Below are 15,750 nucleotides of genomic sequence, written 5' to 3'. Positions count from 1 at the left end.
TCTGTCCACAGAGCAGCGAATAATGCGGTAAATTTCAGTTAGTCGAAACTCTAAATGATGACAATCTCCCATCACAACAGAATAATTAGTGCAGGTCATAAAACAAAAATACCCTTCGACAATTTGTTTCATTCTCAAATCATTGAGCTTGTGGTCTAATTGACAAACAAATGACCACACGTTCAGTTTTGAGCTGGTGGTCTGGATAAGGCGGAGAGCATTTGCACATCTTGTGTTCGGGCAATGCACACCTTAGTGCCTTGTTAAATCGGCAGGTCAAGGGTGGTGGGATCAAGCGTGGGTGCTCCCACCTCTTCAAAGTGAAGGTATTTTGACCAGTCGCAGCATTCTCCCAATTGCAAGGGACTGCACCTTTACCTTTAACTTCATTCTAATCTTGACAAATCAATGGTGTGAATTGTCACATGCCCGAAGCGTGCATATTAAGCTTTTGAGGTGGCTGGCCAGGACTGGGCCAAAAAACCTAGCCCACTTTTCACCATGTGACAGTCGCTCGTTGTAGGCTTGTGAAAATGAAGAAGCATGTGGCAGCAGTGCCTACATCTGTATCTCCTCACTTCTCTGCCCCAGGGATTAATCTTTAATTTCAACAAAAGCGAATGCACTTTAAGCAAAGGATGTTAAATAAATTGACAAATTGATGTAGACACGCTGATTTTTTTACGTCCTCCCAGATCTGATTCGCTGAGCCTATGAACAAAATTTTTTTTAGGAGAATAATAATTTCCATTAGCAACATCGCAAAGCGTAATTCATTTTTAGCACGGGCTAGGCGAATGATAAGATGCTATTTTTCACTGTCAGCGGAATACATAAACTGAGTACACAGTTTATGCAATAATAGGCCTATAGATAAAGCAACATTTCTGTGGGGTACACTATACTACTTTTATTATTACATTTACCATAAAATGGCAATGATATGCAAAATTCGCGGAGGCAATGGTCTATTTCGCAATTCGAGTAAATTATAGAGTGTCAATATTTCCCGCACCTCCGACGATTAGCACGGTTGGCTACGTGCAGTGTAAAAGAGGTTCAACATACACACGCTGCACACACTGCACACAAACACAGCGTAATGAATATTTTTATCCGTGATTCTGATCATCCACGAAAAGTGCTGCCACTCCCCTACGTCGATGCTGACAATAGGAGTTTCCTTGCAGAGGTAAAGGTGCAGCCCTGCAAGTGCTTAGTCATGCCGCTGTTGACAGAAGGGCTTGCACGATGGAGAGCTCGAGAGAGAGAGAGTTAGATATAACTCCAAAGAGATAGAGCTCTCTCTCTCTCTCGTGTGAGCCCTTCTCGAGTTCATTTTGGGCCTACTCTTCCACACCGAGTTTCAATATACTCATAGGAAATCATAAATGCCTTCATCCCTGTCCCTCCCTGTGGCCACGGACGGCAAGCTGTACGTTAACAAAATCGCGCTTACTGCTCTGTGCGCATGCACATGGATGGGACAGTGACACGGTTTACGAGTTTGGAGAGCTCACCGACTCTGAGCGAATGGCTGTGGGTGGGGGCATGAAGGGGCCGAGGAGTGGGGTCCAGGGGCTAGGGATATTGCAATGTCGCAGATATTTATTAGAAGAAACGCAGGACCTTCCCTTTGGAGGTGTTGTAGCCAAGGGGATGGGAAACGAATAAGCTTAGCTTAACGCACAAATTATATTAATTACACCCCCCACGACAATAGCGCCGTACCCACCAAACAACACTTTTACTGGAACCACAGTACATTTTGAATGTGCTCTAGATATAATTTCAACACTATTATGATGATGAAAATTATTTTAGTGCAGCCTGAAGTCTATTGCTTCACCTCTCCCACCCAGTCTGCCAATGTTAGGGTGCAGCGGTTGATGTTAATTCCCTTGCCTAGTATACAGGAGGTCGTGGATTCTATCCTGTCCCTGACGCCTGTATATTTTGAGTTTGCACGTCTCTCTCTGCATAAATTATAGAATGGTTATGTACACATACATTTTGCAATTAGACAAATGATGCATTTATGCGGCTAATTAATTACTTATTGTAAATATATGCACATTTCTTTTGCATCTGTATAATAGGCCATTCCAATTTTTTTTACAGAGCTCATGTCAATATGTGCACGGTGCTGTTTCTGAAAGACAATAAAGCACATTTGATGAGTTATTTTAATGCACGTCAATTTAAGCGCACTGCAGGGTAATGCGGTTGAAAAAACAAAAACACTTAAAAGACTGCGATACTTTAAGGAGGTCGTGGGTTCGATCTCAAGCCTGACGCCTCCTGTATATTTGGAGATTGAATATTCTCCCCGTGGTCGCGTGGATTTTTTTTCTCCAGGTCCTATGACGTGTGTCGCACCTCCGATTAGCACGGTTGGCTACGTGGCGTGCAAAATAAGTTCAACATACGTACATGCATACCCGCATATTGGTGATCGAAAAGAGTACCCAAGTGGCTGGGTTCATGACCCACGCACAGCCGCTCCTCCGCGTTCAACTCGTCAGTTTATTCACAGCGTATATCTTGCACCTCCGAGTTTTCGATGGGACATTGAGTCCGATTCGCAAAAATAGGTACGCGTAATAAATTGTATTATTGTTTTTTTTACGAAAAGAGAATGACGTGAACATTCCAAAGTTCTAGCTTATATAATTCCACTGTCTAGATCTGTCAATTTAATTGTACCAGTTTGGTAGTAACCTCAATTAAACACGAGTATTAATTTGTTAAATCGGTAGTTTTATTCAATGATTGAGTGCCCGTTTAACACATTTGATGAATTTTCAGGCTGTGCTCGCCTTTAATCCGCTCATCGCTTTCCCTATTATTATTATTTATTAATCATTATTTCTACTGAATAAAGCAGCTTTCATCTTTTTGTCATGAACTACATTTCAAATGCATTTCAAAATGTGCATCCGTATTTAAATGCCACGTGCTGTCAGAAAAGTTAAGCAAAATAAAAAAAAATCAAGCCACTGATTAAACAATGTATAAGAGCACATTATGCGTGTACATATTAGAGGGTGGCGTTTAAAAAAGAATACTCACTGCACTCTCGTTCACACAGCAAGGAGGAGCAGGATGCGGTACATTCATTTTAATAAACAATTGAAAAAATGTCAACATCAACACTTTTAAATATATTCTGATCAAGAGCATGGTCAATAGCAACATTGTGCATCCCTCCCGATTGTGGATTTCAATGAAGGAAGCAGATGGCATAAAGGTCTTCCAATCATTGATTTGTTTTTCCCCCCACTGTGGATTAGATGAGTTATATGATAAATGCCTCCAGTTAGTCGTAATTTATCACAGGTAACTTCCACTTACATATACTCTTCTCATCCATGATTAAGCTTTTCCACTGTTGGCTCCAAACACTTTCATGTATTGAACATTAATAAACTCAACCTATTTTGGAGCATAATTGGCAATGAAATAAAGTGACCTCCTTTCATATATTCACATAAAAATCATAATAATGCAATCAGTCAGCCCGTGGGCTTTCCAGACCTAAATTACCCAACAACCTTAGATGGAGTGCTCTTGCCAAGAACATCTGGCAACTCAGCAGTATTTCTTTAACAAGCCTGACTGCTGATGAGACCCAAAAGGTCAAAAACATACATGCCGGCATTAGATTTGCACAGTTGTTGTTCTGGCAATTTAATATAGTTAATATAACAATATTGTCCACTCTCATAGCGATGTGTAGAGCATTTTAAAAACAATCCACTATTTATCACCCATGTATATATTTCATCAGCACATCGTTAAACGCTGCGTGTGACAATTGAAGGAAAAAAAAACAGGTTCCTTACAATTATGAAATGAGCCGATCAATCACGACCAATGTCTCATCTCGGCGGGGGTTAAGGCGCCTTCCAACGTGCAAACGTCTGACAATGCACATCAACTCCGTGGCTGTCGACGCAGTATGAAACCAATCTGCAGTGCGGCGATCGATGCCGTTTATATTTTATTGCGTTGCTAAACCCAAAACTGCTTAGGCAACAGGAAGACGGGAGGTCAGCGGCGAGGCTTTGTAAAGGCCCGAATTCGTACACACAGATCAATTCTGAAAGCGTGTAGGTGCTCTATAGTGGCATATTGATCCACGCTCTATCAGCTGGAGAAATAATGATGCGATGTCTGAAAAATATAAAACCTTACCCTCGAGAGTGTTCCGACGTTTGCATCCGTTTGACAGGCAGTAGCGAAACAAAATGATTAATTGGAATTTTTATTTAAAAAAACCGAGTAAAGAATGTTTCCATAACGCAAGAAAGTTTTTTTTTTCAACCTGTAGCTGTAACTTGGCAGACATTAATGCGGCCTTGCCGTTTCTAAATCCATTTGCTGTGAAGCAACGTGGCGAAGGAAGGCAAGGTGAAACACGGGAAAACGTGTATCAGTGGGGATCTTTGCACCAGATTGTCTGTTAGCTATCGCTTAAATTATTGTTAAAACTGCTGCTCTGCGCTTCTTTGGGGGATTTCCCCCTGCTCACTTCTCTGCTGCTTCTCCCGGAGCTTTATTATGCTTCGCATACAGACAGAAAATAGCATGTCGTATGGCATGCCACTACCATGGCGAAATTCGCATTATGATGCTAGAGCATGAAGTGAACGTACATCAGCAACTAGTTTATTTAACTTCTTTGGTTCTTTCGGTGAAGTCACGTAGAATGAGAATAAAATAATAAAATAAAACAATAAAATTCTCACGACGTTTCGGCCACAACACAAGTAGCCGAAACGTCGTGATAATTTTATTGTTTTATTTTATTATTTTATTGTCATCCTACGTGACTTTACCGAAGGAACCAAAGAAGATGAATCCTTGCAGTCACGAAAGCTTTAAATCGAAACTAGTTTATTTAAGTTCTCATATTGTACATTGAATTGGCCTTAAAAAAAAACAAAGGACTAATTTACGAATCCTTACCAGGTGATGTATTTAACATCTCGCCGCATACATAGGAGGCTTTACTTATGGAATTAGCCAGCCACACTGAGATTACTATTTCAATCTTGTTAAGTTAAGTTACACAGCGCCGAGGTGGAGAGATGTTATCTCCCTCGCCTGCTATGCAGGAGGTTGTGAGTTTGACCCTGACGCTGACGCCTGTATATTTAGAGTTTGCGTGTTCTCCCCACGATCGCGTGGCTCCTTCTCTGAGTCATCTTGTTTTTCACTCCACGTTTAGAAACATCACGCGTTTAGAGTATTCGGCCGCTTTAAATGGCCACGTGATAAACCACTTCGTTGAGCTATCATTTGTGGCCAGGTCACTTCTTAAAAATTAAGCAATAGCTCAGTGGGGTTGACCTAGAAAATAAAAGTTTCCTTTAAGTAAACCGCTTCTACAGTAGCTTTTTTTAAATACTGAATAATAATAAATCACACTGTACTTGACTTAAAGCTTTCGAGACTTCAGGAATTCATATTTTTGGGGTCTTTTGGTAAAGTCACGTAAATAGTTTAAAATATATATTTTTTTAATAACAAAACAAAACTTCGACGTTTCGATGGCAACAAAAAGCGTTCGCCATCATCGCTTGTGTTGCGATCGAAACGTCGTAGTTGTGTTGTTATTTTCTTTTAACCTATCTACGTGACTTTACCGAAAGACCCAAAGAATAACAGGTCCCTGCAGGGTGGGCTGGTAGGAACATTGGAATTTTGCGCAATTTTATGACATTGTTACTTCCAAATGTTGGGTGCAATAAGACATATCAAGTCTCTGCGCTGTCTATTGCTGATTTTACACCCCAACAGCACGAGATTTCACGTCGTTAAAGTATTGAAAGGGGACGAACGAACGGACGGACGGACGGACACATTAATCTATTGCAGGCTGGTACACTCAGTTTCCAACTTCGTTCCTACCAGTATCAAACGTGTACTGCCATGCTGTATATGCATACCCATATCGGGCAAATTACACAACCAATGCTCGTTGATGTCTCACTCATATGCAAACTAGAACTGCATAGAACAAGAGGGAGGTGCCAGACATGAAGACATTGATAGTGCACGTGACTAGATTTTACTTATTTTTAATCACGCCGCTGTTTTCCTCCACACAGGGACAGTTGCAGAGGCATGAAAGAGTCCAAAAAATATATACGCAACTTTCATGTTTGTTTTCCAGTTCTACAACTTGAATAACATTCGTGGGTTTTTGTCACGAAGTCACCCGTCGTTCAAATGGTAGCCGTGCTATGATGTAGAATTGAAATGCAAGCCGACTCTTTGTTTCTGGTGTCAAAATCCATTTCAGACGTTGCTAAACGGCAAAAAAAAAACAAAATGGGCATATAGATTCCACGTAGCTTTTTGAGCATGGGTTTTATAACAATGTTGCGATACGGTTGCACAAACGTACACGTTGCATACGGCCCGCGGTGACCTCATTTTTTGTACGTAATGCATTTTCAAGAGGTCAATCCTGCGATGCATGCGGCGGTGTTCAGAGGTATGAAAGGTGGTACTTGGAGAAAATAACCAGCCTCGGCCCATTTCATTACTGTGTACAGAGGGCAAGGTCACCGGCAGAGTGTGGGGCAAAAAATAACCTCTGTTGTTGGGTCACCGCTGCTTTCAATGCTGGATCAGTGTTCTGACAAGACATGGGGGTTTGAAGGAGCGTTTAAGTGGTGGTGTGTCTGCTGTGCTTTAAGAGGCGAGCAAACCGAGCAATTATCTGACTGCACTTTCCCAATTCAAAAATGCAAGGTGCAGAGGCTGACAAGCGGTGGAGGTCTATAACTATAGCGGCAAGGTTCACGTATTAGTGGAATGCGAGCAATCTAAACCATTAGGAAAGGTTTCACTACTATAAAGGAGAAACATGCGTTGTTATTTTAATGCGAACCTGCGTCAAAAAAGCAAAGAGGCGTTTAATTTGTCTGCAACCAATGTTCGTGTAACTTCGGCGAAACTAAAAAAAGACCGGTGAAGAACAGCAGGCATCCATCTGTGCAATCTTCATTGCTCCAGATGTGTTTTGTTTTCGGTATGGCAGACGTATCACGCGATAAAAGGTAATTCTGAAAAAAATATGAATGCTTTTTTTTACAATTACGCAATTAATTGTATCGTCACATATGTAAAATAAATGACGGATGTCAATGAAAACACTTTCTTGAAAACATCGAGAGACCAAGAAATCAAAACAATTGAGATTATCTGCCAGTTATTCAAGACAGATCGGGGTTGAAAATTACGGAATGAAGATATTCACGAGAGCAGGTTGGAGTGCTTTTGGATAATTGAACTTGATAGCGAAAATAAATGCACCAACGTGCCTTTTGTTAACCAGTATCATATTGCCTGCCATAACATATGGTTTACAAAGAGGGACATTGATGAAAAGAAACAGAACAACATCTGTACTTTAATTCGGTTAAATTCCAGATCGGAGAATTTTTAAAAAAAGATCGGTTTGACTATCGTGTGGTGAAGATTACTGTCACGTGCAGAGTGGCTGTGAAAGTGCGACCCTCTACTGTGTGGACCAGAGGTCACTTGAAAAGATCTCGGAGGTAGCTCTGTGACATCCACTTTCGCGGACCTAATTCTAACACAAAGAGATGCCCTACCCGAGTGGTTCTAAAACATGTTTTGTTGGCTACTGTACCCCTTCTTGAATTTTGTTTCCACCGAGTAAACCCCCTTTGCCTGACCCAACATGGTTCTGAGAAAACAAAGTGTACGAACAATGAACGTCAATATTTTAACCATTTGTCCATTTCGCGAGGCATTCTAACTGGCTAGTAACTGCAAGCGATTAAAACAAATCAACGGCGGATGCTCTGCGTGCGTGACGTAGTTCGTTCGCACTCACTGTTCACTCTTGGAAACCCACATTTTAACGATCAGTGAGTTCATAGAAGGTCTTTTACATCATTCTATGTCACCATGTGGGTTTAAATGTCACCCTAGTCATTTTATATTCGTCAATACGTGATTATTCACCGATGACTCTCATGTACGATCTAATTGCACACGTTTATAAAGCACCTCACAGTGCCCCCCTTCCCCCCCCGGGACATTGCCACAGGCTTTCAAACCGCTGCCCCGCTCTGTGAGATACTTCAGCCTCTTGGCGTGACACGAGGTGTGCACGCGGCACAACATTTGGGGCAAGGGGACGCACACACCGAAAAGGCGAAGCCAAGAACTGAGCCGGTAAGCATTTACAACTGATGGATGTTGCTACGCAAGGGGGTGTTACATTTTGCATTGCATTGGCAGGGACTGGACCGCCTCGCACAAAACCGCTGCTTCGTTTCGCACACGGGGGGCATTCAACACGAACACTTTCTCAATTAGCGTCAAGTTCTCTGTCAGTGCCGCCCGGTTGCAAGGTCACTGATAATAAGATGTGTCCGTACGGTAATTGAGGCACTGCCACTCAGTGGTCATAAGAAGGCGCACACTTTGATTATTTAAGTGATATCACCATTATGCAACGAGGGTTGACTTTGGCAATTCTGGAGACCTTTGGAAAACAGCGAGGCCTGACACACCACAGGTGATGTTAAATAAACTTACTTTTTTTTTACTTTACCGGTGAGAATTCGTAACGCCACGCTATTTTTCTTTTCTTGCGAGCCGGTATTCAGCAGACCAAGTAGCGGGAAGGGCACAGTTCATTCTTTTACATCAGGTGGATGTTAACACTTAATCATGAAAAAAGCAATAAAACTAGGGGGAAACTCTGTCAAGGCCATTTTTTTTTACGTGGTGGCAGCTACACAGCACACAGCCTCACGCGGGTTCATAAACTGTCGAAGGTTACATCTTCACTGGAGGAAAACAAAGCCCGGCTCAACCTTTCATCAAAGTGTCACACGTCTCTCTCTCTCTCTGGCTCGCTCAGTCGCTCTTTCTGCAAGCCGTCATCGGCCCTGCAAACCTTCTGGCAGCCCCCCTCGTTTCATTAAAACCAAGAGGGCTTGCTGTGCACATGTACGTGATGGTCCAGATGTCTTGTGAGCCCCATTACATTTCCGAAAATAACGATATATATTTAAGTGAAGTTAATTTCGAACCGAAATTAATATGCGAAAGGAGAAATAAATGTTAGGAGTCAATTAATTGGCGGTCACAAGACATCTGGACTACCGTCTGCACTACCGGGTCATGTGGCTTTCAGCCGAGTCAACAGATGTCACGTGTGATAATTTGGCTATTCACCAAACACGCAAGCAACGTGCCATTTGCTATTCCCCGTGTTCCAACAAAAAAAATATCTACTTAACCAATGCACATGTGTAGGTGGCCTGCGGCAATGCCTCCAGCAAAGGAGCTCGTGAGATATATGTATTAAAGTATCAGGTGTGGCATTGAGCTCATTTGCCAATTAACTAATCGAAAGCTATGGAATATAACCAGCGCATGAGCTGATAATAATCACGTAAACCACCAACACGACAGCCAGGACGTGGCAGAAAGAGGGACACAACATAATTCTTCATCGTAGCGCAGTATGCATTTAAATATATTCTGTGAGCCAGACCTAATGTTAAAAATATGTGTAATATGCACATGGCTGCCTTAGGGCTCAAAATACAGAATCAGTCATAATTCATGTTTTTTTTTTTTAAAGGCATGACACGCTTTAGCTCATGAGACTGAACGGCGGATAAGGTTCTGTAGGGTGTAGTCTCTCCAATGTCACCCCGTTTGCCTCATCATAGTCCATCTTCTCTCGTCTAATGTGATTCTGCATTGAAATGCAAATTGGGTATTATACACCAGGCACGTCCAGTCAAGATGCAAGGCATGGATGTGTGGGCCTGCAGATGAGCCAATAGGCCGAGGCAACTGTAATTTTGAATGATACCATGAAATGCTTCCTTACACATTTAATACATACAGTGTATATGTATGTATGGAGCCGCCATGGTGCAATGGTTAGCACAAACTGGGCTTGCAATAATGGGGTTGCTGGTTCTCTTCCATCTTCCAGCAGGGCGGTTAAAATATATGGGGGGGGGGGGGGTTATTATGGTAAACCCGCAGTAATAACCAGCGCAACCTCTGCATTAAAACCGTGAACTTCTGCAACAAGTGGCTACCGTTAACAAAGTATCCTCCAGAGGGGCTCTCTAGAGCTCCCACTAGTAGAGGCACTTCAAACGGCAAGGTCGTGAACAAGCAAGCGCTGGGCTGCACTTACACATTATGTACCAGTCGGTGGAGAGGGTTATTTTGCAGAATGCCATTTCTTCATAAATCAAATGTAAGCAATTTTCAATTTGTTAGTCTACTTTGTCAATGATGACTAAAGTGGTGACATTTTATTTTTTGTCTATTTTATTCATGGTACATTTGACTGACGCAAAAACCCACGCTGTCCTGTCGCAGGACATCTTCGATAACAAGAAACGAAAGTCTGCATCTACACATAAAACATAATAATTGTATTGAGTCCACTAGCCCATGGACATTCCGGACCAGTGTTTCACAACGGCATTTGCGTAAGCAGGAAATTCTGCACTGGGGATATTCGATTGTTTAATACATCGATAACTGCGCTCTAACAATGATCAGCTTGATTACTTAGCGAATCAAATAACACGAAAAGGGTTGGGAGAACACGTATCACCTCTGTCCCAACATGCGCATTTTGGACGGGAGTGAGCTGGCCTTAGTAACATCATTGGAATAGTCAGCCACGGCATGCTGGGTGTAGCTTATAGGGAGCTCCCTGCCTTCGGGAGGCGGGATGTTGGGGAGGCTGCCGTAATTGACCACACATTAATAAAGTACAGAAATAAATTCCAATCCATAGTCACTTTATTGATCTGATCAATTAATTGTCCCAGCTCTAGTTTGGACCTTCAAGATCTCACCAGCAGAGTCAGTTAAACCAACGAATGCTATCCATAAAAGAGGTTTTTTTTGGGTTAGATCGCGTAAATATATGAATGTGTCGTTAAACCCGCCACCACCCGACACAGCCAACTAGTAAGGGTTGTCACCAAAGCAGAACATGGTAATTCGTCACTAGTATAGCACACCGGTGTGTTGGAGAGCCAAGCTTCAACATTTACAATCTGTGTACCACGTTTTGCCAGTAATTACAACTAGCTTCATCAGGCGACAACCATATTTGTTAAACCAACGAATGTTTTGTCGACAGATGTGATTGGGAAGAGCCATTTATTTACCAAATGGCCCTTTCATTTTCATAGAATGTACCTATATGTATGTATATTGAACTTATTTCGCACCATACGTAGCCAGCCGTGCTAATTGCATCGTACTGAATGAATGGATTCTTAACAACATAACAGCATTTGTTTAGCAGTTATGAAGCATTGGTACAAAATAACATAGGCAGATGGACTATAAAATGAAGAGTTATCCCTCCCCCATCCAGAAGTAGACTGCCCATGACTAATGATTATAATGATATATATATTTGTATGCAGAGAGTGAGATGCTTTTGTCTGTTGACAAAATAGTTTAATTATTCACTTAGTTTTTTTTTTTATTATAATGAAAACACTTCAATAGTTAGTGGTACTCATACATTATTTAAGATAAATAGACAATTGCCACTAAATCTCTCTACTGTCCCTCTGGCTAAAAGTGAAAATCTTGAACTCTGTTTTTGTTTACTTTGCTGAGAATGTTTTCTCACATAATGTGTGGCATGATGATGCCCCTGGCTACCTGTGTGATATTTCGCAAAACTATTATCCATCTCATGACCTTCACTGGCCCGATTTTCACGGGTACATGTTTACGTAATACATTACATGCTCACCACTTGCGCAGCCATTTTCTTAATCCATCGCTGGATGAGAACCTCCCCCACACCTTGCCATTCATGGGGGGGGGGGGGTTATTTTGACCATACTTCACCATGCTCATCAGTGGTTGTGGACGTGGCTGCATAGATGTACAGTACAACAGCCCATTTTGCTGCACTGCCTCCTGCTGCCCGCAACATAGCACAACCCAAAATTTGGCAATTACATCCTGGCACGCAAGGTGGTGGTGGTCACCGATCAAAGCACTATCCAGGCTCAAATCTGCTGAGCTGCGTGGTCTTACTTTTAGTGGCATAAAAAAAAGGTAATTTTGGATGAATAGACACTCGCACCATACGTCTACACTGGCTCACTGGCTACCAGTGTTCTGTTTAAACTGTTTTCTCATCCACGTTTGTCATAATGATGTCCCCGGCTATCCGCGTCTCGTGACCTTCACTGGGCGAATTTGCGCCTAAACTTCTGCATGGACTACACTGCACGGTAGTAATTGTCTCTTGCTCGATCCTTGACATTGTCGTTTTTCTCCCTCTTCGTGGTTCCAGCTATCGATAATCGTGATCCATTTAAATAAAATGAAAACACTAACGTTTTCGGGAGTAATAATTTCCCACTGTTGTTGATTTTTGTTATTGTCACGAATGCTATCCTTGTCTTGTTGTGGAATCGCCATTGTTGGGCTGCTGACAATTAACATTTATTTTACATATACGGCTAATATATATAAAATAAAAAACAACATTCTCGTCAACAACACCACCACCGCTCTTTATAGCAAATAAACCAAAGTGCTCTGAAGAAGGAACATTGCCTGACACGTCACCGATTTTATATATTTTTAAGTCAGTGTTTGTTGACGTGAATAGAGTGTTTTTTTGTTAATTGTGCCAGTGTACCACTGCCAATGCAGCGTCACCAAATAACTACTTTTAACGTCACAGCATACATCGTGAGGCATTGCGAGGCTTTAGAAAATTATTACGAGCAGTTGATTGGCAAAAAAATACTCCTGTGAACTTACGCTTCGAAGAAATACCGAATGTTTTTGAATCTGCGCTCCGCGTTAAACTGCGGTAGGTTTAACCGGTTGTGCTGTACTGCTCTCCAATAAGCTCTCGGCTTGTGTAGCGAATGCTGGGAGCCTCTTCAAGAACTGAAACGTGCATCGTCGCGCCGAACAAAACACGATGCAGCTTGAAAACAGCTCTGCGCCTCACACGTCTTTGCGTGGAACTAAATCTGCCTCAAACCTACGTAACCTTTGGCTGCAGTAGCTCTCTCGCTATATTTCTTCCTGCCTCAGCAGTCCACCTGCTGTAATTTCTTTCACCTGAAGACGATTGCTATTGTGTTGCGATCGAAACGTCGTGATTTTTATTATTATTTTTCTACCTACGTGACTTTTACCGAAAGACCCAAAGAGTATAACTGTGCCTCATCCAATACCCCCTGACTCGTTCACTTTCCAAAATCATAACACATTTCCTGTGACACTGTTAGAAAAATGCTTATGTTGAGACCCTTTTTGCTGACGCAACGAGAATAAATTCAAAGTGTCCCCATAAATGAGGGTTGGATGGTATTCATCTCTGCTGGCAAATCCTGAGCCAGTGGTAGAAAAGCCACATTCTTGTGCTGATGTCTGACAAATTGCTGCAATGTTAATAACCCTGGATGGACGATGGGCTGAGTCAAGCTCTTTCTCTTATTTCAACTCGTGACCTTCCAATTGTGAATCACGTATTCTGCCCAAATGCCACCGGGCCTATCACGTGTCTGCTCCTTGTATTACTGCTCGTTTAACACGAGGCGCCTGCATCTTTCAAAATCATAATTTTACATCTGTTGGCATCAAAATTCGGCATGAGGTGAGGCAAAAGTCGTTATTTTTGGAAATTAATGGAAATTTCACCTTTGGCCAAGAGGTGACTCCGGCCCCATGTGTAAATGTGTGTAGTCATGTTGTGCTAAATAGATACAATATTTGTAAAAAGAGTATTGACCAACATCCGACCGATGTTGCAGTCTTGACAGGGTTGACAGTTTAATTGCACATTCAACCAATAAATCCATAGGCTTTGACTCACAATTTTCCTATGACCATTTAAGCCAATGTCTCTGTAATTTTTCCTATTGGCTGTGCTAATATTGAAAGGTCCACAAGACTTGAATGATTATACACCAACATACACATATATATATCCCACCAGTGGATATGTATCAAAAGTCACCACAGGCCACTTAATGACGTTATTTGTATAGAAGGCCACACTGTTGCTCGCAGCTCGCAATTTGTGAAGAAAGCCTTCGCTTAGTGGAGCTATGCACCTCCTGTAAATGACATCACAGAGGATCTATTTGATATTTTAATATTCAAAATGTTTTGTCAAATACATGCTGAATGAGGTCAAACATGGGCAAGTAATCCCTTGTGGGGTTATAATCCCTTGTGGGATTATTTGACCTTGTGGGGTTATTTGACCTTGTGGGGTTATTTGACTATACTTCATCACTCTGGCCTACGCGTAGTTTGGAGAAGATGGGGAGCATAGATGTTGGAGCTCAGTGCAGCGCAACAGTGGATTTTCTTACATTGCCCTTTGCTGACGATGTAGTCGCGCGACAGTCTTCAACTCTCTGTTTTATGCACAGTGGTCACCCATCCAAGAGCTATCCAGTATCCAACCTGCTTAGCTTCTGAGATCTGAAAAAAATAAGCACACTCCAATTGATTTGATCACAGGCTTTCATCTCATATTGATGATCTAAAATGATCAAACTCATCATTATCATCATCATCTCCTAGTCACGTTTCAATTAAATGTTTTACTCTAGCTGAGCGCAATATATTTAAATTGTGAGTATAAATGTATTTTTTTATTATTCCATATTTGAAAGCTTTAAAGTCAAAAATTATGCTTCAATAAGTATTTCATGGTATGAATTACGTACGTGCAAATGAACTGCTGTACGGTACATTACCCGCGCGAGTTGCGTTTTTAGACTTGATACCATTCAGCGTGTGAAATACTGCCTCGAGTTTTGCTGTGTGAAGAAGGTATTTAATATAGTGTAATCTGCATGCTGTCAAAGTTTAGTTTAACATTAATCCTCCCGGGCAAAAACCAGACAAGTTTCTTGGGGATGATAACTTTTTTTTTTTAAAAAAATGCCCCATTGCTTCGCTGTAATCCACCTAGCTGCAGTATTTTTTTTTGTTCAATTTCTGAAAGTTTCCTCTTTTTTTTGGCATTTCAATTTTCATATTCAAAGCGAACAATAAAACGATATGATATTTCATCCTTGCTCACGCTCGTATCGGTAAAGCAGGATTCGCCGTGCGGTTGCGTTAAAGTATATCGAATTACCTGCAATAAAAAAAGGTAGAGCTATGCTTAACTTATTGAAAAGAGGGAGAGAAAGAAACACACGTACACACACACACACACCAAGTGTGAGGTTATCTTGAGGTGTTTCTGTTTATAACTATGGAGCCCGCACTCTTCCAAGGTTTAGAATGCTTTTAAATGTTTTTTTTTCAATTACATAGGCTCACGGTCGGATAGCTTGGCAGGTGGAAGAGAGTGACAATGGATGGCGCTGCCATATGTTGACAGGCAATCAGAGCAGGAATGTCTCACCTACTACCTCCTCTCAAAATCCAGTCTGGCTCATCCTCGTTTCCCGTGTTGGGTTACACACGCAAAGTGCTTTTAAGCTTCCGTATGCACAAAGAAGAAGAAGAAGAAAGAAAACCCCCTAAAGATATGCAATTTGTGTCCGTGACCACGCTTGCAAGCAGCATGGATATAAGCATAACTAGCCGCATTCCAAACTCACATCACAAAGCGCGCGCTTGCATAGAGGCACGTGCTTGTATTATTGCTATCTGTAGCCGATAGGGATATCTGGCCAATGTGCAGCGCGGTGC

The 15,750-nt window shown here is 41.8% G+C and overlaps 1 long non-coding RNA gene across 1 annotated transcript in view; it reads right to left on the bottom strand.

The window, feature by feature from the left end:
* LOC116950580 (uncharacterized) overlaps positions 1-15,506 on the bottom strand; it is a 30,539-nt gene extending 15,033 nt beyond the window's left edge. Inside the window, exon 1 of the long non-coding RNA XR_004404044.2 lies at positions 14,412-15,506. This is a non-coding gene — a long non-coding RNA (uncharacterized LOC116950580). The remainder of the gene's footprint in view (positions 1-14,411) is intronic.
* Between the last annotated feature and the right edge of the window lie 244 nt (positions 15,507-15,750).

The sequence above is a fragment of the Petromyzon marinus genome, chromosome 39, assembly GCF_048934315.1.
Source record: "Petromyzon marinus isolate PM22_M1 ecotype Great Lakes invasive population chromosome 39, UKy_Petmar_22M1.pri1.0, whole genome shotgun sequence".
NCBI lineage: Eukaryota > Metazoa > Chordata > Hyperoartia > Petromyzontiformes > Petromyzontidae > Petromyzon > Petromyzon marinus.
Note: the sequence above shows the minus strand (reverse complement) of the source record. Positions and strands in the feature narration are given on the sequence as shown.